Source organism: Leucopleurus acutus (assembly GCF_964270905.1).
Source record: "Leucopleurus acutus genome assembly, chromosome: 10".
Classification (NCBI taxonomy): domain Eukaryota; kingdom Metazoa; phylum Chordata; class Mammalia; order Artiodactyla; family Delphinidae; genus Leucopleurus; species Leucopleurus acutus.
In genome coordinates, this window is record NC_139153.1 from 87,284,555 (window position 1) to 87,310,117 (window position 25,563).

The window sequence follows — 25,563 nt, forward strand, 5'->3', positions numbered from 1 at the left end:
TTCTTTAGTGTTTTACAATTGTGTGGCGTTTGAAAACCCACCAGATCTTTGGTTGATGCCTCTCCAATGGTTTCATTTCCGAAGCCTGTTCTCTAAGGGATTCCTTAGAAAGGACACAGGGAACAGTATCTCTTGAGTTCTTGAACATTCATAATGACCTGTCTATGACCTTTAGAACTGAAGGTGATTTTTGCTGAACACAAAATCCTAGCTCATATTTTCTTTTCTTGAATATCTTAAATTCGTAAATCCTTTGACATCTGGTATAAAGTGTGGTGACAATATAGTTTTATTTCTTTTATCAAAGACAGTCTGCTTTTGGTCTAAGTGCCCAAATATTTTTTAAATCCAATAATCTTGACGACATTGGCAATATGGCTCACTTTCCCAAGGTACATAAGGAGCACTACAATATGTATTTTTAGATTGCTTTTTGTGACAGGAAAATTTTTGTGAATCATACATTTTAGTACTCGTTCTACTGCTTTGGCTTTCTTTTACAGAAACACTTATTTCATTATTTTTTAACATCTTTATTGGAGTATAATTGCTTTACAATGGTATGTTAGTTTATGCTACAGGACAAAGTGAATCGGCTGTACATAAACATATATCTCCATATCTTTTCCCTCTTACATCTCCTTCCCACCCTCCCTATCTCACCCCTCTAGGTGGACACAAAGCATCAAGCTGATCTCCATGTATATGTGGCTGCTTCCCACTAGCTATCCATGTTACATTTGGTAGTGTATATATGTTTATGCTACTCTCTCACATCATCCCATCTTACCCTTCCCCTTTCCTGTGTCCTCAAGTGCATTCTCTACATCTGCGTTTTTATTCCTGTCCTGCCCCTTGGTTCTTCAGAACCATTTTTTTTTTTTTAGACTCCATATACATGTGTTAGCATGTGGTATTTGTTTTTCTCTTTCTGACTTACTTCACTCTGCATGACAGTCTCTAGGTCCATCCACCTCACTATAAATAACTCAATTTTGTTTCTTTTCATGCCTGAGTAATATTCCACTGTATATATGTGTCACATCTTCTTATTCCATTCATCTGTTGATGCACACTTAGGTTGCTTCCATGTCCTGGTTATTGTAAATAGTGCTGCAATGAACATTGTGGTGCATGTACATTTTTGAATTATGGTATTCTCAGGGTATATGTCCAGTACAGGGATTGCTGGCTCATATGGTAGTTCTATTTTTAGTCTTTTAAGGAACCACCATACTGTTCTCCATAGTGGCTGTATCAATTTACATTCCCACCAGCAGTGCAAGAGGGCTCCCTTTTCTCCGTACCCTCTCCAGCATTTATTGTTTGTAGATTTTTTGATGATGGCCATTCTGCTCAATGTGAGGTAATACCTCATTGTAGTTTTGATTTACACTTCTCTAATGATTAGTTATGTTGAGCATCCTTTCCTGTGTTTGTTGGCAATTTGTGTATCTTCTTTGGAGAAATGTCTATGTCTTCTGTGCATTTTTTGATTGGGCTGTTTGTTTATTTGATATTGAGCTGCATGAGCTGCCTGTGTATTTTGGAGACTATGCCTTTGTCAGTTGCTTCATTTGCAAATATTTTCTCCCATTCTGAGGGTTGTCTTCTTGCCTTGTTTATGGTTTCCTTTGCTATGCAAAAGCTTTTAAGTTTCATTAGGTCCCATTTGTTTATTTTTGTTTTTACTTCCATTTCTCTAGGAGGTGGGTCAAAAAGAATCTTGCTGTGATGTATGACATACAGTGTTCTGCCTATGTTTTCCTCTAAGAGTTTTATATTGTTTGGCCTTAAATTTAGGTCTTTAATCCATTTTGATTTTATTTTTGTGTATAGTGTTAGGAATTGTTCTAATTTCATTCTTTTACATGTAGCTGTCCAGTTTTCCCAGCACCACTTATGGAAGAGGCTGTATTTTCTCCATTGTATATTCTTGCCTCCTTTATCAAAGATTAGGTGACCATATGTGTGTCGGTTTATCTCTGGGCTTTCTAACCTGTTCCATTGATCTATATTTCTGTTTTCGTGCCAGTACCACACTGTCTTGATTACTGTAGCTTTTTAGTATAGTCTGAAGCCAGGGATCCTGATTCCTCCACCTCTGTTTTTATTCCTCAAGATTGCTTTGGCTATTTGGGGTCTTTGATGTTTGCATACAAATTGGGAAATTTTTTGTTCTAGTTCTGTGAAAAATGCCAGTGGTGGTTTGATAGGGATTACACTGAATCTGTACATTGCTTTGGGTACTATAGTCATTTTCACAACGTTGATTCTTCCATTCCAAGAACATGGTATATCTCCCCATCTGTTTGTATCATGTTTAATTTCTTTCATCAGTGTCTTATAGTGTTCTGCATACAGGTCTTTTGCCTCCTTAGGTAGGTTTATTCCTAGGTATTTTATTCTTTTTGTTGCAATGGTAAATGGGAGTGTTTCCTTAATTTCTCTTTCAGATTTTTCATCATTAGTGTACAGGAATGCAAGAGATTTCCAAGCATTAATTTTATATCCTGCTACTTTACCAAATTCATTTATTACCTCTAGTAGTTTTCTGGTAGCATCTTTGGGATTCTCTATGAATAGTATCAGGCCATCTGCAAACAGTGACAGTTTTACTTTTTTTCCTATTTGGATTCCTTTTATTTCTTCTCTGATTGCTGTAGCCAAAACTTCCAAAACTATGTTGAATAATAGTGGTCAGAGTGGGCAACCTTGTCTTGTTCCTGATCTTAGTGGCAATCGTTTCACTATTTCACCATTGAGAATGATGCTGGCTGTGGGTTTGTCATATATGGCCTTTATCATGTTGAGGTAAGTTCCCTCTATGCCTAATTTCTGGAGAGTTTTTATCATAAATGGATGTTGAATATTGTCAAAAGCTTTCTCTGCATCTATTGAGATGCTCATATGGTTTTTCTCCTTCAGTTTGTTACTGTGTTGTATCACATTGATTGATGTGCATACATTGCAAGGAGTCCTTGCATTCCTGGGATAAACCCCAGTTGATCATGGTGTATGATGCTTTTAATGTGCTGTTGGATTCTGTTTGCTAGTATTTTGTTGAGGATTTTTGCATCTATATTCATCAGTGATATTGGCCTGTGGTTTGCTTTTTTTGTGACATCTTTGTCTGGTTTTGGTATCAGGGTGATGGTGGCCTCGTAGAATGAGTTTGGGAGTGTTCCTCCCTCTGCTATATTTTGCAAGAGTTTGAGAAGGATAGGTGTTAGCTCTTCTCTAAATGTTTGATGGAATTCGCTTGTGAAGCCATCTGGTCCTGGGCTTTTGTTTGTTGGAAGATTTTTAATCACAGTTTCAATTTCAGTGCTTGTGACTGGTCTGTTTATATTTTCTATTTCTTCCTGGTTCAGTCTCAGGAGGTTGTGCTTTTCTAAGAATTTTTCCATTTCTTCCAGGTTGTCCACTTTATTGGCATATAGTTGCTTGTAGTAATCTCTCATGATCCTTTGTATTTCTGCAGTGTCAGTTGTTACTTCTCCTTTTTCATTTAATTCTATTGATTTGAGTCTTCTCCCTTTTTTTCTTGAGGAGTCTGGCTAGTGGTTTATCAATTTTGCTAATCTTCCCAAAGAACAAGCTTTTAGTTTTATTGATCTTAGCTACTGTTTCCTTCATTTCTTTTTATTTCTGATCTGCTCTTTATGATTTCTTTCCTTCTGCTAACTTTGCGTTTTTTTGTTTTTCTTTCTCTAATTGCTTTAGGTGTAAGGTTAATTTGTTCATTTGAGATGTTTCTTGCTTCTTGAGGTAGGATTGTATTGCTATAAACTTCCCTCTTAGAACTGCTTTTGCTGCATCCCATAGGTTTACGGTTCTCGTGGGTTTTTTTTTTTTTTTTTTTTTTATTGTGCTACGTGGGCCTCTCACTGTTGTGGCCTCTCCTGTTGCAGAGCACAGGCTCCTGACGCGCAGGCCCAGCGGCCATGGCTCATGGGAGCAGCCACTCTGTGGCATGTGGGATCCTCCCGGACCGGGGCACGAACCCGTGTCCCCTGCATCGGCAGACGGACTCTCAACCACTGCGTCACCAGAGAAGCCCGGGTTCTCATGTTTTAATTGTCATTTGTTTCTAGGTATTTTTTGATTTCCTCTTTGATTTCTTCAGTGATCTCTTGGTTATTTAGTAGTGTATTGTTTAGCCTCCATGTGTTTGTATTTTTTACAGAATTTTTCCTATAAGTGATATCTAGTCCCATAGTGTTGTGCTAGGAAAAGATACTTGATACGATTTCAATTTTCTTAAATTTACCAAGGCTTGATTTGTGACGTAAGATATGATCGATCCTCGAGAATGTTCCATGAGCACTTGAGAAGAAAGTGTGTTCTGCTGTTTTTGTATGCAATGTCCTATAAATATCAATTAAGTCCTTCTTGTTTAATGTTCATTTATAGCTTGTATTTCCTTATTTATTTTCTTTATGGATGATCTGTCCATTGGTGAAAGTGGGGTGTTAAAGTCCCCTACTATGATTGTGCTACTGTCAATTTCCCATTTTATGGCTGTTAGCATTTGCCATATCTTTTGAGGTGCTCCTCTGTTGTGTGCATAAATATTTACAATTGTGTCTTGGATTGATCCCTTGATTAGTATGTAATGTCCTTCTTTGTCTCTTGTAATAGTCTTTATTTTAAAGTCTATTTTGTCTGATATGAGAATTGCTACTCCAGCTATCTTTGATTTCCATTTGCATGGAATATATTTTTCCATCCCCTCACTTTCAGTCTGTATGTGTCCCTAGGTCTGAACTGGTCTCTTCTAGACAGCATATATATCGGTATTGTTTTTGTATCCATTCAGCCAGTCTATGTCTTTCAGTTGGAGCATTTAATCGATTTACATTTAAGGTAGTTATTGATATGTATGTTCCTTTTACCATTTTCTTAATTGCATTGGATTTGTTATTTTAGGTGTTTTCCTTTTCTTGTGTTTCCTGCCTAGAGAAGTTCCTTTAGCATTTGTTGTAAAGCTGGTTTGGTAGTGCTGAATTCTCTTAGCTTTTGCTTTTCTGTACAGCTTTTAATTTCTCCATCAAATCCGAATGAGATCTTTGCTGGGTAGAGTAATCTTGGTTGTAGGTTTTTCCCTTTCATCAGTTTAAATATGTCCTGCCAGTCCCTTCTAGCTTGCAGAGTTTCTGCTGAAAGATCAGCTGTTAACCTTATGGGGATTCCCTTGTATGTTATTTGCTGTTTTTCCCTTGCTACTTTTAATATTTTTTCTTTGTATTTAATTTTTGATAATTTGATTAATATGTGTCTTGGCGTGTTTCTCCTTGGATTTATCCTGTATGGGACTCTCTGTACTTCCTGGATTTGACTATTTCCTTTCCCACATTAGGGAAGTTTTCAACTTTAATTTCTTCATATATTTTATCAGTCCCTATTTTTTTCTCTTCTTCTTCTACGACCCCTACAATTCGAATGTCGATGTGTTTAATGTTGTCCCAGAGGTCTCTGAGACTGTCCTCAATTCTTTTCATTCTTTTTTCTTTATTCTGCTCTGTGGTAGTTATTTCCACTATTTTATCTTCCAGGTCACTTATCCGTTCTTCTGCCTCAGTTATTCTGCTATCAATTCCTTCTAGACAATTGTTCATTTCATTTATTGTGTTGTTCATCATCGTTTGTTTGCTCTTTAGTTCTTCTGCTCTTTGTTAAACGTTTCTTGTATTTTCTCCATTCTATTTCCAAGATTTTAGATCATTTTTACTCTCATTACTCTGAATTCTTTTTCAGGTAGACTGCCTATTTCCTCTTCATTTGTTTGGTCTGGTGGGTTTTTACCTTGCTCCTTCATCTGCTGTGTATTTCTCTGTCTTCTCATTTTACTTTACTTACTGTGTTTGGGGTCTCCTTTTCGCAGGCTGCAGGTTTATAGTTCCCGTTGTTTTTGGTGTCTTCCCCCAGTTGCTAATGTTGTTTCAGTGGGTTGTGCAGGCTTCCTGGTGGAGGGGACTGGTGCCTGTGTTCTGGTGGATGAAGTTGGATCTTATGTTTCTGGTTGGCAGGACCACGTCCAGGGGTGTGTTTTTGGGTGTCTGTGACCTTATTATGATTTTAGGCAGCCTCTTTGCTAATGGGTGGGGTTGTGTTCTTGTCTCGCTAGTTGTTTGGCATAGGGTGTCCAGCACTGTAGCTTGCTGGTCATTGAGTGCAGCTGGGTCTTTGCATTGAGATGGAGATCTCTGAGAGAGCTTTCGCTGTTTGATATTACATGGGGCTGGGAGATCTGGTGGACCAATGTCCTGAACTCAGCTCTCCCACCTCAGAGGCTCAGGCCTGACACCTGGCCGGAGCATGGAGACCCTGTCAGCCACATAGCTCAGAAGAATAGAGAGAGAATAAAGAAAGAAAAATAAAATAATAAAATAAAGTTATTAAAATTAAAAATATATTATTAAAAATAAAAATGTAATTAAAAAAGGAAAGAAAGAAAGAAGAGAGCAACCAAACCAAAAAAACAAATCCACCAATGATAACAAGTGCTAAAAACTATACACTAAAAAACAAAATAAAACAAAAGAAAAAAGGAGAGATAGAACCCTAGGACAAATGGTAAAAGCAAAGCTTTACAGACAAAATCACACAAAGAAGCATACACATACACACTCACAAAAGGAGAAAAAGGAAAAAAAATATGTATATTAAAAAAAAGGAAGAGGGCAACCAAATCAATAAAGAAATCTACCAATGATAATAAGCTCTAAATGCTAAACTAAGATATATGTAAAACCGGAAACAAATTAGATGCAGAAAGCAAACCCCAAGTCTACCGTTGCTCCTAAAGTCCACCACCTCAATTTTGGGATCATTCATTGTCTATCCAGGTATTCCACAGATGCACGGTACATCAAGTTGATTGTGGAGATTTAATCCGCTGCTCCTGAGACTGCTAAGAGAAATTTCCGTTTCTCTTCTTTGTGCACACCACTCCCAGGGTTCAGCTGTGGATCTGGCCCCGCCTCTTTCTGTAGGTTGCCTGAGGGCATCTGTTCCCCTCCTGGATAGGACAGGGTTAAAGTAGCAGCTGAAAAGGGGGCTCTGGCTCACTCAGGCCAGGGGGAGGGAAGGGTACAGAATGCGGGGCGAGCCTGTGGTGGCAGAGGCAGGTGTAAAGTTGCAAAAGCCTGAGGCACGCCATGCGTTCTCCCGGGGAAGTTGTCCCTGGATCACGGGACCCTGGCAGTGGTGGGCTGCACAGGTTCCCAGGAGCGGGGTGTGGATAGTGACCTGTGCTTGCACACAGGCTTTTTGTTGGCTGCAGCAACAGCCTTAGTGTTTCATGTCTGTCTCTGGGGTCTGCGCTGATAGCCACGGCTTGCGCCCATCTGTGGAGCTTGTTTAGGCAGTGCTCTGAATCCCCTCTCCTCATGCCCCCCAAAACAATGGTTTCTTGCCTCTTAGGCAGTTCCAGACTTTTTCCCGACTCCCTCCTGGTTAGCTGTGGTGCACTAGTCCCCTTCAGGCTGTGTTCACACAGCCAACCTCAGTCCTCTTCCTGGGGTCTTATCTCCGAAGCCCGAGCCTCAGCTCCCAGCCTCCATCTGTCCCGGCAGGTGAGCAGACAAGCCTCTTGGGCTGGTGAGTCCTGGTTGGCAGTGATCCTCTGTGCAGGAATCTCTCGACTTTGCCCTCCGTACCCCTGTTGCTGTGCTCTCCTTCGTAGCACTGAAGCTTCCCCCCCGCCACCCTCCATCTCCGCCAGTGAAGGGGCTTCCTAGTGTGTGGAAAATTTTCCTCCTTCACATCTCCCTTCCAGAGGTGCAAGTCCCATCCCTATTCTTTTGTCTCTGTTTTTTCTTTTTTCTTTTGCCCTACCCAGGTATGTGGGGGAGTTTCTTGCTTTCTGGGTAGTCTGAGGTCTTCTGCCGATGTTCAGTAGGTGTTCTGTAGGAGCTGTTCCTCATGTAGATGTATTTTTGATGTATTTGTTGGGAGGAAGGTGATCTCCACGTCTTACTCTTCTGCCATCTTTTTTGGTGTGGTACACGGGCCTCTCACTGCAGTGGCCTCTCCCTTTGCGGAGCACAGGCTCCAGATGCACAGGCTCACTGGCCATGGCTCACGGGCCTAGCCGCTCTGTGGCATGTGGGATCTTCCCAGACCGGGGCATGAACCCGTGTCCCCTGCATCAGCAGGTGGACTCTCAACCACTGTGTCACTAGGGAAGGCCCCTCTTCTGCCATCTTGAAACTCCCCATCCCTATGTATATATTTTTTGTCTATCTCTATCACGTTCTCTAAAAGTCTTTGTAACTTTAAAAAATATCCTTCTGTTTTCTTAAAGCATTACAATTCTGTTTATTGTCTCAGGCTATTTTTATTTAGTATTTATTTCATAAGTTTCTTCTTTAATTTCTGATCCTATTCTTGGATCCATCACCTCTCTTCAAATCTCCCATTTTCAAATACCTAATTTCTGAATTTTTCTAATTCTCATGTTTGTTTTTATAGATTTAAAAAATCTTTATTCTTAATTTCTTTTTTAACCATCTTATTGAGGTATGATTGATATACAAAAAGCTGTACACAGTCAATGTATACAACTTAATGAGTTTTGGAGGTAAGTATACATCCATGAAATGATCACCACAGTATGCCTCTAGACAGTGAAATCCCACAGAATGATATGCCCAGAAAACTATAACCTAATATTTTAAAAGGAGATCAATGAAATTAATGATATTTAAGAATTAATAAATTAAAAATATTTGTTTTCATTTTAAAATATTATATACATATATATGTATGTATATATACATATATATAAATATGGTGTTCTGGGTATATCATTCAGTGGGGTTTCACTGCCTAGTGGCGTATTATTCTCTACTTTATTCTCATTGTCTTATAATAACTTTTGATAGGATTTGATCACAAATCCTCTTCTGTTGCTTTTTTTTCCCCTTTTCTTTCCTTTTTTAAAGTGAGATAAGTTTTTCTGTACTTTACAGTTCCTTCTTTTGTTGCTTTAAACATTAATAAAAATTTGTCTTTAAACTTCCTGAGAAGTATCTCCTCTGTCCCTTTCCCACTCATTTACCCAAGGACCAAACTTGTCCCACTGTCTGTTTTCAGAAATAAACTTTTATTGGAAGGAAGCTCTAGCCATTGGCTTACCTACTGCCTTTGATGTCTTTCATGCTGCAGTGGCAGATCTGAGTAGCTATGACAGGGACTGTATGGCTAGCAAAGCTTAGAATATTTACTGTCTGGCTTTTCATAGAAAAAGTTGGCAGAATCTTGATCTCTTTTCCCCCTATTGTCTCTGTCTTTCTCAAATGGGATTAAAGTTATCGAAATTTTTCTATGTCGGTCTTTGTACTGAAAGAGAGCTTTCGTTTATTAGATTTGAGACTTTATAAGGCTCCGTCTGCTCTAGCACCTTCCTCCATTGTACAGTCACTGATTTCATCTGTGAATTAGATTCTGTGGAACTCCCTTCAGTTTAGCTGCCATTCTCAGATCGATTTGCTTCTTCCTGTTTGCTTCCTGAACCTCTCAACATTGCTCCAACTATAATTCTTCACCCAGGAAATAGAAGTTGATTCCAGTAGAGCAGTTAGTTTAGTTTTTAGTGTTTATCTAGATATTCCCTGCAATTTGGGCATGGTTGTCTGGGTTTTTTATGTCCCAGCACCAACTTGGTAGATACTCCTTCTATAGTAGTTTCGGTCCCAGCTCTGTAGGGTTCATACACTCCAAGCTTTTAGATGATAATAATCTCAATATCTTCCATTCATTTCCCTACAATTGAAAAAGGGTGGTAACTGCTTCCTGCAGTGACTTACATTTTCTATTTGTTATTTTGTCTTTTCATTCCTCCAATATCTGTTTAACCAATTCCTTCTATTGTATTCTCCCTTTTAAAATAACTGGTGTGGTTTGTATTATCCTGACGAAACCGTGACTAATATCAGCATTAATATTCTGTGTTGGTAAAGATTTTTTTAAATGGATGCTGTCATATAGTGGTTATAGATATGCAAAATAATTTGAGAGAAATTTTTCAGCAGTTATCGAAATTTAAATATGCATGTTTTGATACAGAATTTGATTCCAGATAATCTATCCCAAAGAAACATATGTGCATAATAGTACATGTACATAAGTTTTGTGTATTTTTAAGCTATTGAAAAATTAGAAAAGAACAGGAGACTTTCAAATAAAATATAAAGTATCAATTATCATAAAATGCTATGCAACAATTAAAAAGAAAGAGGACTATGTAATAATTAGGACCAAACTCCAAAGGTGATTGTTAAGGGAAAAAACATGTCACAGAACAACGTATGTACTATGGTTTTACTTACGTTTAAAGCAATATGTGTATACATACATGAACAGAAAAAAGATAAGAAGCCTCACCCTGGATTATTAAAAGGGATTATCTCTGCTGAGGAACTTGATAGTATGGTTGACAAGAGTGTGATTTGTACCATTTATTCTGCCTGACTCTGTATGGCTCGAATTTTTCACTGTGATAATTTATTCATTTGTATTTGTATTTGTATATATTATTTATATATATTTTATATAAATATATATAAATATATATATTATTATTTATTTATTTATATATAATAATATTATATATTATTAAATATATATATAAATATATATATAAATATATATATATATATATTTGTATAATAAACAATGAATTTCAAAACAACAACAAAAGATTAAAACCTCTAAGGAGTTGGGCTGTAAGGAGAAGTGAGCTTGGAGGAAAGAGAAGTGGTCTCTCTGGAGGGAAAGTAAGGAATGACATAGAATCAATAATGTCAAGTTGAAAGTGTTAAAAAACAAGAACAAGCGAGAACTGAGAATTGTTAATGAAACTTGATTCTGAAGCTTGTACTAAATTATTCTGAATTCTAGACTCACGTAGTAGCACAACCAATAAATACTGACCATTTGTGATTTTAGCATCCTGCCTTAAATGTGAGAAAGGGCTTAAATTAATACTTTTAAAAATAAAAGTTAAACGAAGCTGAGAGGAAAAAAAAAAAAAGAACCCTTTTATATTCTGAAAAAATATGCATGTTTTAATGTTCAGTCCTTCATTCCTCTATATTATCAGTTTCAAGAGACAGAAAATATATGTGCTCTCAAATTTTCATTGTATTTTCACTTTCTTATTATGAAATCTTTTAAGCTGACCATTTTAAGATTTAAGATCATTTAAGGATTATCCATTATATTACCCCAGATATTTAAAATATGAAAGGTATGATTTTTCTTTACACTTCTAATCTTAATCAGCTTGAAAATGGGAAAATATGAAGTGTAGTTAAAAATAGATATTGTAATAGATGCTGTCTAGAATAAAGACATTCAAGACAGTTTCAATTAGATTGTACTCTTTCAAAAGGTGTCTCATTTGTGTATCTGAAGCAAATTGTAGTTGGTCTGATATAAAGGAATTCTAAGGAGTGCAAAAATTACTTGAGGTGAAGTGACTGACTCTTAAGCCAGTGGAAATTTTTTGGTTACCTGAGGAAGAATGGAGGAAAGCATCTATCTCAGAGAATACTTCAGAGTTGAGCAGCTAATCTAAATACACTAAGTACACTGCTACTGACCAACTTCATTAGTAATCAGTGGGGAGAAAAGCTCTTGACTGGTGAAGATCTGTCCAGTCAACACTGAAAAAGCAGCCATGAGGCTTAAGTCTGGGAGTGGCTGGTCAACAGCACTTTAAAATACTTAAATATTTAATACTTAAGCACTGCTATAAGTATACGTGACATTTCCCATCTCTTTTCTAAAGCAAAACATGTCTTCATCTCAGCACTAGACTGTATAACTTTACCGTCTTCATGAGAAATGTTAATGAAATTATCATAAAGTGCTTATTTAATTAGAACTCTCTTATTTTGCCTTATGAAAAAAGTATACATATGCTAGGCATATCCCAAAATATTAGAAATAGTTAATGTTAGAATTGTTTTTATCTTTGAATGATGAGATTATAGGTGGTTTTTATTTCCTTCTTTCTTTTCAGGTTTTCAACACATTTGCAGATAGCACATATTACTTTCACATCCAGAAAAAAAGAATGTATAGCAATTATTTTTTAAAACTACATTATAAAAGTGTGAATTTAAAATTTTTGACAAGAGTGAAGAAGAAAGTCCTCTTACCCATTATGAATCCATGGCCATTCGTGCTTTGTGGTAGCGTGCTGGAAGTGTTTTTATAGGAATGTATGAATTTTGTAGCCATTCACAATACTTTTGTACATTAAGCATTTTGTCATATCTTTTATCCACCTGAATTTGACTTATGCTGAAAATTTTCTTCTGTGGGTACTATTATGGTCTGAATGCTTGTGTCCCTCCCAAAATTCCTATTTGTAACCTTAATCCCCAATGTGATGGTATTTTGAGGTGCAACCTTTAGGAGGTAATTAAGGTTAGGTTAAGTCATGAGGGTGGAGCCCTCATGGTGAAATTAGTACCCTCATCAAAAGAGGAAGAGTCATGAGATCTTTCTTTCTCTCTGCCATGTGAAAATACAGGAAAATGTCTATCTGCAAACCAGAAAGTGTTCTCACCAGGAATCAAATTGGCTGGCACCTTAATCTTGGACTTTCCAGGCTCCTGAACTGTAAGAAATAAATGTTTGTTGTCTAAAACACCCAGTCTATGGTAATTTGTTATAGCAGCTTGAGCTAAATAAGACAGGCACTGTGACTCTGCCCATCTCTTTAACCTATACCAACTTCCCTTTATACCAGGAACTACCACCCACTGAAGAAGATTTGGTACAATTTGTGATTGAAATTGATCTAGAAGCCATAGATCTTATGTTATAGTAATCAGTAGTAATCAATGCATTATGAAAGAACATTACCTTCACACCAAATACTGAATCAAACTTCATTACCACCAAAACATCAGGGAGGAAATGTGATGTTATAGAAAATATATATTATAGAAAGTATATTAGAAAGTATAGAAAGTATATTAGATTGCGACTTTAAAGAAATCTTTAGATTGTAATTTTTTTATAGCTAGCTACAGGACCCTACAGAGTCACTGAATCATGCTGGTCCCCAATTTCCCCATTTGTAAAATAGAAGATTGTATTAAATGATAACTGAATCCTCCTTCAGCTTTGTAATCCCATGGTTTTAACTATGTAGTTAAGAAATTATCACTGTCAACAAAATCAACAGGAGAATGAATTTAAAATCATTCTCTAGTGCTTTCCTGGAAGTTTTTTTCATGTTACCAAATCAAAATAAGTATTATGAAAAATTGAAAAGCATGTCTCTATTATTCCATTCCACAATTGTCATAGCATGTATCGTGTCTACATGTGCAACACAAATCTTATATAGGAATTTATTTAAAAGGAAAAGTATAATACATAGCCTGGGTGATAACGAAACCCTTTTGCTCTGGCCTATATACAAAAATAAGGCTCAATTTTTACCTTAATGTCCTGCTTTGGAACATTATACTTATTTGTGACAGCCCTTATCTGTCATCACTATTTTCTTTTGTGTCACATTATTATTTAATTTGTGGATTGGAGAAATATGCCTTAAGGAAAAATCTCTGCACAGGTACTTTATTCCTTTTGATTCCAACCTGTTAAGGTAGATAGTATCATAAAATATTTCTAAAAGATTGGAGCCTTCATAAAATATCTAGGAATAAACCTACCTAAGGAGACAAAAGACCTGTATGCAGAAGATTATAAGACACTGATAAAAGAAATTAAAGATGATACAAATAGATGATACAAATAGATGGAGAGATATGTTCTTGGATTGGAAGAATCAACATTGTGAAAACGACTCTACTACCCAAAGCAATCTATAGATTCAATGCAATCCCTATCAAACTACCACTGGCATTTTTCACAGAACTAGAACAAAAAATTTCACAATTTGTCTGGAAACACAAAAGACCCCGAATAGCCAAAGCAGTCTTGAGAACGAAAAACGGAGCTGGAGGAATCAGGCTCCCTGACTTCAGACTATACTACAAAGCTACAGTAATCAAGACAGTATGGTACTGGCACAAAAACAGAAAGATAGATCAATGGAACAGGATAGAAAGCCCAGAGATAAACCCATGCACATATGGTCACCTTATCTTTGATAAAGGAGGCAGGCATGTACAGTGGAGAAAGGACAGCCTCTTCAATAAGTGGTGCTGGGAAAACTGGACAGCTACATGTAAAAGTATGAGATTAGATCACTCCCTAACACCATACACAAAAAAAAGCTCAAAATGGATTAAAGACCTAAATGTAAGGCCAGAAACTATTAAACTCTTAGAGGAAAACATAGGCAGAACACTCTATGACATAAATCACAGCAAGATCCTTTTTGACCCACCTCCTAGAGAAATGGAAATAAAAACAAAAATAAACCAATGGGACCTAATGAAACTTCAAAGCTTTTGCACAGCAAAGGAAACCATAAACAAGACCAAAAGACAACCCTCAGAATGGGAGAAAATATTTGCAAATGAAGCAACTGACAAAGGATTAATCTCCAAAATTTACAAGGAGCTCATGCAGCTCAATAACAAAAAAACAAACAACACAATCCAAAAATGGACAGAAGACCTAAATAGACATTTCTCCAAAGAAGATATACAGACTGCCAACAAACACATGAAAGAATGCCCAACATCATTAATCATTAGAGAAATGCAAATCAAAACTACAATGAGATATCATCTCACACCAGTCAGAATGGCCATCATCAAACAATCTAGAAACAATAAATGCTGGAGAGGGTGTGGAGAAAAGGGAACACTCTTGCACTGCTGGTGGGAATGTGAATTGGTTCAGCCACTATGGAGAACAGGAACAGGAGTTTCCTTAAAAAACTACAAATAGAACTACCATATGACCCAGCAATCCCACTACTGGGCATATACCCTGAGAAAACCAAAATTCAAAAAGAGTCATGTACCAAAATGTTCATTGCAGCTCTATTTACAATAGCCCGGAGATGGAAACAACCTAAGTGCCCATCATTGGATGAATGGATAGAGAAGATGTGGCATATATATACAATGGAATATTACTCAGCCATAAAAAGAAATGAAATTGAGCTATTTGTAATGAGGTGGATAGACCTAGAGTCTGTCATACAGAGTGAAGTAAGTCAGAAAGAGAAAGACAAATATCGTATGCTAACACATATATATATGGAATTTAAGAAAAAAAAAAGTTCATGAAGAACCTAGGGGTAAGGCAGGAATAAAGACACAGACCTACTGGAGAACGGACTGAGGATATGGGGGGGGGGGAAGGGTGAGCTGTGACAAAGCGAGAGAGAGGCATGGACATATATACACTAACAAACATAAGGTAGATAGCTAGTGGGAAGCAGCCGCATAGCACAGGGATATCAGCTCGGTGCTTTGTGACCGCCTGGAGGGATGGGATAGGGAGGGTGGGAGGGAGGCAGACGCAAGAGGGAAGAGCTATGGGAAGATATGTGTATGTATAACTGATTCACTTTGTTATAAAGCAGAAACTAACACACCATTGTAAAGCAATTATACCCCAATACAGATGTTAAAAAAGAAAAAAAAGATCGGAGCCTTCAAATTGTTCTCACTTTCCTGAGCCACCAATGTGCTAGAAAGATTAGATTTTGTTATGCATTTATCATGAAAAATTATCATGGTCTTTTTTCTTATATCATTTCTGTTTTTAAAATCTTTTGTTTTTGTTTTTCTTCTAAGTAACCCTACCTTCTTTCTAAATGGGTATAATGGATAGCACACAAACCAATGATAAATGCCAATGTGCATATCAGTTATTCACGTGTTTTTGGATTTCTCAATGACTATACCATATTTCCATGAACAATGGATCCAATCAGTAAGTAAATAGATTAAAAAGTAATGATTTAGAAAATAATGTGTAGTAGTTGGTTATCTGTCTGGTCACAGTTGATATTTTAAGAAAGATCTACATAAAACATCCCTCAGTCTGCAAAGAGTCACAGCTATTACTGATGACAGATTTTCCAGATACTCCCACATGTTTCTACCATGTGGCCTGAAACATAAAAGATACTCAATAAATGTCTTTTGAATGAAAGAAGAAATTGCAATGTTTTTGAAAACACTGTTCTATAATAACAAAATAATAAATTCTTCAAACAGTTAAATGACGTAAAAATCCTTCATCTCCATAGTATGTTATCAAGTATTCCCTGTATAACAGTTACCTCTCTTCTCCCATGTCTGAAGTATGATTTCTGGTGATATTTTAGAGAGAAGAGATTAAAAAGCACAGTGGCTCAATTCTTGGCAGTTCCTAGCTTGACTGTTTAGTTAATTCTCCCCTTCTGATATATTTTCTAGTGAATTTATTTGGAGGCAGTATAATCAAACTTAGGAAATTGTTTTATTCTTTTGTTCCAAGTTTGGATTTTGAAACTTTAATGTGTAGCTCCTGAAGAAGCTGACAAGATAGCTTGGATCTTGTGGAATTGTTTGAGGGCAACTTCAATTTTAGGCATATTACAATGGCTGTACCTGGAGTGAACTGATTTTAAGAGAAAGGAATAGCTATATACATAATTAAAAAGAGAGATTTTTTAAAATAAAGAAAGAAAAGGAAACAAGCAAATGACTAGGAGTACTCCATCTTATATTTGGAAAGAACTAAATTATAGGAATTTTCTGAGCATAATTCTTTTGTTATGTTTCATTGTGATGAAAGAGGCAAACTCATTTTAAGGAGAACCTTTAAAGAAAAAGGCAAAATGGTTTTGAGATTTTTTTCTTTGTTAGTTAATAACTTGGACTTTTCTTTAAACTAGGAAAGAAAAGGATTGGAAGGAAGAAAAGCTGACAAATCATCTTGAACAATTAAGAAAATGGGACTAAACGTAAACTCCAGGGAAAACTTTTAAAACAAAAAAACAAAACGAGTGTATGAGCAAACCAAGGCACTCTTTGAATCAGTATTTGAGGTACAGAGAGAGGAAGTAAGAGCTACGCATTAGAAGGAAAAATGTTAAATTCATTAACATTTATAACAGCATGTGTGTAAAAAAATGTATTTAAATTTTCCAGTGATACTCACAGGACTCAAATTTTTATTTGAAAAGATGTTAAAACATTGAGACACTTTGCATATCATAAACTCTAATACTCAAGGTCAGAGAAAGTTTATGCTTTACCAGGAAGTCAGTAAACCATCCACTGGCCTCCTACTCATAATGTAGGATGGAAGTTCTTAGAGGTGACAAAGAAAACTAAACCCATGGAGAGTTAGCTTTGTCACATTGCCTTGGACCACACTAAAACAGTGCTAGATTTGTGTCTTGACTTGGAAGTTAAACAAGTAATTTATTTCTGTGTTTTACTTTCAGCAAATATTTGTAGATACCCTATTATAAGGAAAATACCTTTGCTAAACATTATAAGGGTGAAAAAGAGAATATGACATAATTCCTACAGGGAAGGTATGTATCTGGTGATTGTTCAAGACACAAATACAACAATGAAAGTAGGCTACAACAAGTGCCACAAAATTAGTACATGTTGTGGTAGTAATTTTAGAGTTTGATGATGAACTTGGATTTGACTTTAATCAAGGGTGATACTTGTATGGGTAGAACATGGTAGATAGTTCAAGTGGGCAGTAATGAACCAAGCGTGGAGGACAAACTGAAAATTCTGCTGAGAATAGTGTTTAATTGAGTTTAGCTAGACTCTAGATTTTGTTTAGGGACTTAATGGAGACAATGATGAAATTACAGGATAGGATAAATTGGCAGAAGAGTTTTAATTCCAACCAAAATTTTTTCAAACTAATTCCATTGACAATGGAAGAACATTCAGTGATATTCAAACTGGAAAGTACCCCAGTGTGGTATTCTATGAAGATTTGGGAAGAAAGAGAAGAAAGTCGTTAGATTGTACTAGGTGCTATTGACATAGTTGATCCCTTTGGTAATAGATTTGAAATCTCAGTTCCTATTGCAAACTCGCCATCAATAAGACTTTTAAGTAAATCTTGCAAATAGAATTTTTTGCTTGAAGTTGACTTAGGATATGTTATTCTAACTTCTCTGACAGAACTGAGTTGATAGATCCCCAAATCCTGGCTTAAAAATCAGACTAGGTGACCACTGTCATTCCCACACTGATCCAGGTAGAACTTGGCATTAAACCCTCTAGGGAATGTCTGTGTACCAGCTCTGCCATCTGACCACTAGTGGGCAGACACAGCCCTTGGTTCTGAGGAAAACTTGGTATCTCAAAGGGGAATCAGGGTCAACTATGTCAGGGGCAGTTCCTTTCACTGCTTAATCCAAGTTGGCTGACTTAACGATATAAACTGTAGATTTAATGTTTCTGTCCCCTGAACACTGAGCCACCACCTTCACTCTAACAGTAATACCACCTGGTAATTAACTGTGAAATATTGAATGGCCAGTGTCTGACCCGAGTGTTTGTGCCAAGCAAAAGTTTCACTTGAGTTTTTTTTTTCTTTCTTTCTTTCTCTCTTTCACTGCCAGTTTGTATGTGTATTTTTAAGTATTAACTCTCATGGAAGCACATGACTATTTAAAATTCCCAGACGATGAGTCAGACCTGTTCAGTGAGGTTCCTGGAGAGTCACATGATGAGGTTTGATGAAATTTCACCTTATGAAAGGTTGAAGAAAAAAACTTAGAAGAGCTCTTTTGGATTTATATATATATATATATATATATATATATATATATATATATATATATATATATATATATACACACACACACATACATACATACACACATATATACTTGATTATATATACATATATTATACATACAGTTTTGCATATATATACGTGAGAGAGACAGAAAGACACATACCTGTGGAAATTTTAAAGTTCCTTTGCTTTTCTTCCTTTCTTTTTTCCTCTGTAGATGTTAAAAAATCTGGTGATCCAATAGCTCATGCTTCTGTGTAACAAGGAGAAAGCGAAAGCCCTATAGCCATGCGAGGTACACATGGATTTTAGCTAAGTATTTATATCTACCCCCTGGATTAACAGTAGTGAGCCTGGAAATCTTGATTCCAATGTGATAAAGACACAACACTGCTGAGACTTATGATATATAAGTTGTTTCACTCCATTATTCTGATAATATACTTTAGGCTTATCTGGATCTCTAAAAATCTCTATTATAATCCATACTTTTCTTCAAATCAGTTTGATGCTTCATAATATAACTAACATATCTTGTTAACTTGAACAATAAAGTAGATGGCCTCTTGTTAATAAATCTAAATCATAGGTATTTTTGAAGCTTTTCAAATTAATTTTCCTATATAATTTCTCAAAATGTAAACTAATTCTAGGAGTGTTTTTGGAATGTAAAGCCTTATTTGCTATAGGTAGGATTAAGACACTTCTTATGAAAATATGTTAATTATAGAATCAGAAGTATTCTAGAAAAGCTCCTGCTTCAAGATGTGTGTGGACAGAGGGCAAGGAGGCAGAGTTCCTTAGAAAGAAAAGGTTCTGTTCAAAATATTGAGGGTGAACACAACATTTTAAAGAGTGTCTTGGTATTTTAAGACATCACAAAGGAAGTAACACTAACTAAATCGACAGCATCGATTCATTCATTTCATGCACATTTATTGAGAACCTACTATGTGCCAGACAGTGCTAGAGTCTAAAGATTCAAAGAAAATTATATTACAGTTTCACCCACAAGTACTCCCAGTTTGAGGGTTGAGAGTTGCATAAGCAAATAGTTATAGTTCAGGAATGTGGAAAGTACTATGAAAACACAGGTGCAGAAATGACTAACTTGGTCTAACAGAATTTGATAAAACTTCACCGAGGAGGTGATACTTGATCCAGATCTTCACAGATAAGTTAGGAAATGACTTGCTGAAAAATTAGTAAAGCAGAGATTAAAAAAAAAAAAAACATTATAAGAGGTGGAAAGGGGGAGTTGAAAGAGAAAGGCTTATCAAAGGCATAATTTAATACTAGCCAGAACAGGCCTGTACTGGGGAGTCTTGACTATGCCATTCATTTGCACCTTTATTCTGGGCCAATCCAGAAGCTAACCATGTTCCAGAGGAGAGTCTGCAAGCAGGAAGAAGAAAGCCAGTAGTAATCTAGGCTCCCACTCATTCATTTATTCATTCTCTGTCTTTATCACCTTGTCTCCTTCTCTGACTCTTTCTCGCTCTCTCCTGCTCAGATTCTCTCATCTGTAGGCCTGAATCATTCTCCTTTGAAGCCTGGCACCACTTTCTATTAGATACTACAGTTTACACACCACCATGTCTAGTTATAGCCCAGACTTAATGCTATTGCTGTATCTAAATCCCAGAATCCCCAGAGGGAGAATCTTACCTGTCTAACTGATCCAATGCACTGTGGTCAGGAGTAGAGTCACAAGGTACATACGTGAGTCCTGGAAACAAACCTCTTTTGAATGGGGAGGACATTCCCAGAGTGGGCAGGTTATGGGTTGACCATCAGCCCAAACGTTAACAACTACATTATGATAACTCTACTTCAGATGTTTCAAAGGGATTTTGGAGTATAGTAACTCACTGTTATCTTTCTCCCAATGCCAATCTGCATTTGTTGAGGTTGTCTTCTATGACCTTTACTTCTTTCTATAACTATTTCTAGAGTGCTTGCAGAAAAAAAATAATAATAATGCTGGCATGTCTAGGAAGGTGTATTTCTACGTGAACAGAAGAATGGTGGGCTGGGTCATGAAACTTGAGTTCGTCCTTCCTCCCTCATGGTCACTACCTTCAACTAAGTAAAGGCCAATTATACTAGGGGTTAAGTGTGATGCAAAAGTTATACAGAACTGGAAATCATTCTTTTGGAAGCCAATTATTTCCTGTGGTCTGAACCTAAGAACTAAGTTTCAAAAAATTCTGAGATTTGTATTATAAGCAGCGGTTGTGAGTAACTGGAATTTCTCCCAACATATTTCTACCATGGAAAGATGATGCAGCTGGTGGTAGAAGTGAGTCCTTAAGCTTTGTTTTATTTCTTTGTTATTTTTGTTCTCAAATTATTCAATTTCCTCATATCAAAGCTGGCTAGCACATCATAGGAAAATGGACTTTTCACTCTGACTTGAGTTCCTTTGTGGAAATTATTAGTAAATAATTTTGGTCCAACATTTCCATAGACATGTTGTATCCAGACTTAATAAACAATTCTGAATCACATCTAAATTAGTCTAAACTTGTAGTAACAAAGGTAACTCTAGCTGTTCTAATAAATAAACTCACAAGTATCAGTGGTTTATTGCTCGCTCACTTAAAGCCCTAAATGAGTGTCCCTGATTGCTAAATGGCTCTTCTCCATGTTTCAGAGAGCTGATCCCATGGCACCTTGTGGTTCCACCATGTTCCGCAAATAGTTTCCAAGGTCACCAAGAAAGAGGAAAGAATGTAGAGCATTGCATGTGGTAAGCTTGTACGGGCCAAGCCTAGAAATGGTGGACATCATTTCTATCCATCCATATTCAATAGGCCTGTAGTCAGTCATATGGCTGTGCACTAGGGCCAGCATAGCTGCATCCTGCTCTAGAAGAAGACATAAATGGAGTGAAAATGATCTAGTTTCCTCACAAAGATCTTAGAGTGCTTACCCTGTAATGTAATAATACAAGTGTGTAAGTAATAATAAAAATGTATAAGTTTATTTAATATAAACTGCATGAAAATCACTCAGCCAAATTTGTTAAATTCAGTATACAGATAAATTACTATGACAAAGTGCTCCTCATGCTATGTTGCTGTTTATAATCCTGATAAGCATTAAGTAGCTTTTAAAAAAAATGTATGCAACACTTTGACATTGAATTGAGACTTGGGTTCTGTACTTTTGGGTTGTGTGTAGATATCCAAAAGGAGACATAGAAATGTTCTAAGTATGAGGAAATACACTACTCTTTTCCCATAAAGGTCATTGTTTTAAACAAAACTATTTTATTCATTTTTCCTTGTATAAAGGGAATACCACTAGAAATTGTCAATAATGTACTTCATTATTCTTAAAGTGATAAAATCATTATTCTTAAAGCATAATATTTAGTTACCACTGTGCAGATTATTACATTCTGCTCAAATTGATGGTAATACATATTTTCTCATACTGCTTTGTATCATTTCAGGATAAATTTAATATTGTTCCAGAAATTTCTCTATTCTTTAGTTCTGGTAATTAAACTTATATTTCTTTAGATTTTCAGGTTCTATTTTTTTTTTCTACTGGTTTCTTATACTTGTGGGAAATTATGGTGAAGAATTAATTTTGTGGCTGGAGAAAGAGGGAGTGTAAAACTATGGGTTTCTCTTACTTTTGGTTTTTAATCAGTTCCAGTCCCTGGATTTTTATCTGTACCTCTCATTACAGTCTCTGGAGGAAGTATTTATGGTTTGAATCCTAGAAAAAGTTGTCAGATGAAATCTGGGAACACCAAGGAATAATACAATACTACAGAGTTAATATGATTGATGATATCATAGCTCATTTTGAACAGATGTCAAAAGAAGGAAAATCAAGCTGCCATTCTACATACTGAGCCTTTGTTCACTTAACAGAAGACCTTTATAAGTAAATCATAATTAACGGTAAGTATTCAGTGGGTTAGGTGATGGGCATTCAGATTGCTTTTGAACTTTCAAAAAGTCATCATAAAAATCAGAATTTCTAGAAAAGATGCTTATATATTTTTTTGTATTTTTGTGCTATATTTGACCACAATGTTTAATTTGGCATTGGTGAATGGATTCTAGTTAGGAAAAGTTTCCTTTTAGAAATAGAACCACATCTGTGGCACTCTAAAAATGTCATATGCATCCAGTCTTAAAGGTAGCTTTTTAATAATTGCCAAATGAAGTCCCACTTTCCAATTGTGCTGACTGGGAGAGACAGTGTAGGTGGTACTTTTAAACAAGGTATGCATGTAAAAATAATTTGGGGAGAGTAACAGAAAACACTTACGTCTGAATTTAGTTACAGAAGATCTGTAGTCTCTTTGCTGAATCAACCTTGTATTGAACCAGATTATTTTCTTTAAGTATATTGTCATATGCATTGACCATCTCTGGAAAAAAAAAAAAGGATAAATCTGTTTGACTTACCTTGTAATTTGCAGATTTATCTTAAACTTTGACTTATCTTAAACTTCTAGAATTACCTATGAGACATGTTCACCAGCATCCATAACATCCCTCTCCTGAGGAGGCCCTCACACCACTTTTGGGGACATGAACAAGTGTGGTATATAGCGCAACTCCTACTCAAAAGTGATTCTAGAAAAGTAAGAAGTCCCACATAAGGGCAAGTACTGGTTCTTTCTTAAAGCATCTGAGGAATTTCTTACTTTTGAAACTTCATGTCCTCCCATGCTTGCTGCTTATTAATGAACTGTCAGGCCTATGCAGGTTGGGGATGTTATGTCCGGCAGCATGAGTATATACCTCCTATTTCAATTTAAAATGAAAAACTCAGATCTGTTTGTTTCTATTAAACACACACACACACACACACACACACACACACACACACACACACGTGCGTATACCCAGAAAGAACTTTACTTGGATTTTCTTTAAAATACCAGTCGAATACATAGAATTCATTGCTAGTTACTATTAATTTAGATGAACAAAGGGGAGCAAAAGCACTTTAGACACCATGTCTCACTTTAAATTGAAAATGGCATGCTAGGGGAATTCCCAGGTGGTCCAGTGGTTAGGACTCTGCGCTTCCACTGCAGGGTGCACGGGTTCGATCCCTGGTCAGGGAACTAAGATCCCACAAGCCGCACAGCGTGGCCAAAAAGAAAAGAAAATGGCATGCTAGAATTTAATTCTGAAAAAATCCTTGAGTGTTGTCAAACTTAAATGCGTTTATATTTTTAACTTTGTGATTTCAACAGACTTTAGCAGACTTCAGCAAAGTTTTCTATGAAGGACCAGTAAATATTTTAAGCTCTGCAAATGTAGGTCTCTGTTATAGCTGCTCAACTCTGTAGCAAGAAAGCAGCTGCAGACAATACATAAACAAATGAACATGACTACGATCCAATAAAAATATATTTGCTAAAACAGACAGTGGACTGGATTTGGCCCACGGGACATAGTCAACCCTGGTCTTCAGTAACTCTCACTTCTTGCATTAACTAATTCCTTTCCTCACAGAGATTCTTAGAAACTTATTTTCAAATTATTCATTATGTTAGCTTTTTATCTGCAATATGGAAAGATATTGTTTCTCCCCCATTTGTTATGAAGAATACGACCCATCTACTCGAATGAACAGATCAGAAACCTATCATCTTCTCTGAGCCTTGCTGAGGCCAGCGAAGGCCTGGAAGAACTGGGAAATGAGTTCAATCTGTCAACTTACAGCTGAAGAATTTGAAGCAAGAACACAGAGTTTTGGTTCTACAAGATGCTCTATTTAAAAAGACGCTGCTGAGAGGCCTAATGTTCAGTACTACTGGGCATAGTCTTGAAAATAATAACCTACTTTTCCTGAGCAAAGCCAGCTCTGAAAGAGGATGATGTCTACGAATGAGGTCTCATAAAAGAATATAATTAAACACTGATGCTCCTCGGAGTGAAAGAGCTTTGAGATAATGACTCCAATGGCATGCATTGTACCAATGAGAACAAGATGTCACAATTATATATTTGCAGGTTGATTTAATCTGACAGGATTCTTAGCAACACTGAACTTGGTCTGTCTGTGCATCACAACACAGCCTATGTGTTCTACAAATGAAACTCCATTTATCTTTTATAAAGTTACATGTGTCAATTAGCGAACTTCTTAATCTAGCTGTACGCTCTTATCAGTGGAGGTCCAGTGTAAGTCTTCATTTGCTGTGGCACAGCCTTTGTAAGTCATCTTCTTTATCTAATTAAAGTCTTTTAAAAATTCCTGATATAAGTGGATTTCTTTCATTATTTGTTTTTTGACTGTGCTCTCATGCAAAGTTCTAATTATCCTCTCTTTTGAAGTATTTCTTACAGATAAATTAGCAGCTAGTTGGTTGCGTTGTTCCTCAGTTAATCAAAGAGAGGGAGGAATGGGCTATATCAGGAGTTTGCAAACTATGGCCCTTGGTCCTAATGTAGCCCACCACCACCTATTGTGTATGGCCTACATGCTAAGAATAATGTTTACACTTCTAAATGGGTGGAAAAAGAATTAAAAGGAGGATTTTTTGATGAGTGAAAATTGTATGATTTACAAATTTCAGTGTCCACAAATAAAGTTATATTAGAACACAGTCATACTCATTTTTTAAACAAAAATCTATTGCTGCTTTTATGCTACAACAGCATAAATGAGGGGTTACAATGGAGACAGTAGAGCCAGCAAAGCCTTAAATAGTTACTTTCTGGCCCTTCATTGAAAAAGTTTGCCTACCCCTGGACTACATGAACCTTCAAATTCCCTTTCCAACCTTTTATTTTAATGAGACTGTTATCACCTTCCCTTTCCAATTCCCACTTTTGCTTTGATTTTGGGGTGTGG

General features: G+C 36.4%; 1 protein-coding gene across 2 annotated transcripts in view; it reads right to left on the reverse strand.

Moving 5' to 3' along the window:
* The window catches only part of LOC309967717 (uncharacterized protein), a 151,095-nt gene extending 127,974 nt beyond the window's left edge, over positions 1-23,121 (reverse strand). Inside the window, exons 1-2 of one of the 2 annotated variants that reach the window (XM_082848487.1) lie at positions 23,017-23,121; positions 18,887-18,976 (exon numbers count right to left, since the gene is read on the reverse strand). The gene's annotated coding sequence lies outside the window, so the exon portion shown is untranslated. The remainder of the gene's footprint in view (positions 1-18,886; positions 18,977-23,016) is intronic. The other variant, XM_082848488.1, reaches the window with a different exon arrangement.
* Between the last annotated feature and the right edge of the window lie 2,442 nt (positions 23,122-25,563).